Below are 750 nucleotides of genomic sequence, written 5' to 3'. Positions count from 1 at the left end.
CATTCCTGCCCCTTGTTTTTCCAAAAATTCCCTAAATTCGAACACTCATATTCCGTATGCATTTTCATCTTCGACGGCAATATCCAACCACAGAGCAAATATGGACTTCCTCGTATCCTCATGAAAATTCTAAGTAGTTTCACAACTATAAATAAGAGTAGACTCAAGAATCAAGTGAATTGCATAACTATGAATGTTGCACCATTTCCATAACCATGAATGTTCTACAGTGACGATACTTCTTTTTCTGCCCCAATTTTCTTTAGGGCTAACTTCTTCCTTTTCATTCTCTCTCTCTCTCCTCTCTCTTCTTCTTCTTCTTGTTTTTTTTTTTTTTTTAACTCTCCCTCCCATTCCTCCATTGTTTGGTTTATATCCACATTTTTATGGTGATTGTGATTGCCAAAACGAGTTTATTTGCAGAAATAGAGAAAAAAAAAAAAGAAAAAAGAAAAGAAACACTAGACAAACAGATGCAAGAGGGAGAAAAAGAAAAATTTTAGTTGCAGTGTTGATGGATTCGTCAATGACTTTACAGAAAACACGTTACTTTTGTGAGCGTACGCGTTTTGAAATTACGTAAAAATCCATTCCGAGTGTAAGGGTATAACTGTAATAAAAAATATTTTTTTAGCAAAGGGGGTGCCTTAATAAAAGAATTGGGTGTAAATATAGGATTTGTTAGTTTAGTTTGAACATAAATTAAAAAAAAAAAATTTAAACTCAAGTTATAATTTTATTTAAGTTTAT

This window comes from Morus notabilis, unplaced genomic scaffold, assembly GCF_000414095.1.
Source record: "Morus notabilis unplaced genomic scaffold, ASM41409v2 Scaffold29, whole genome shotgun sequence".
Taxonomy (NCBI): Eukaryota; Viridiplantae; Streptophyta; class Magnoliopsida; order Rosales; family Moraceae; genus Morus; species Morus notabilis.
The sequence above is the reverse complement of the archived record's forward strand: the minus strand, read 5'-3'. Positions refer to the sequence as shown.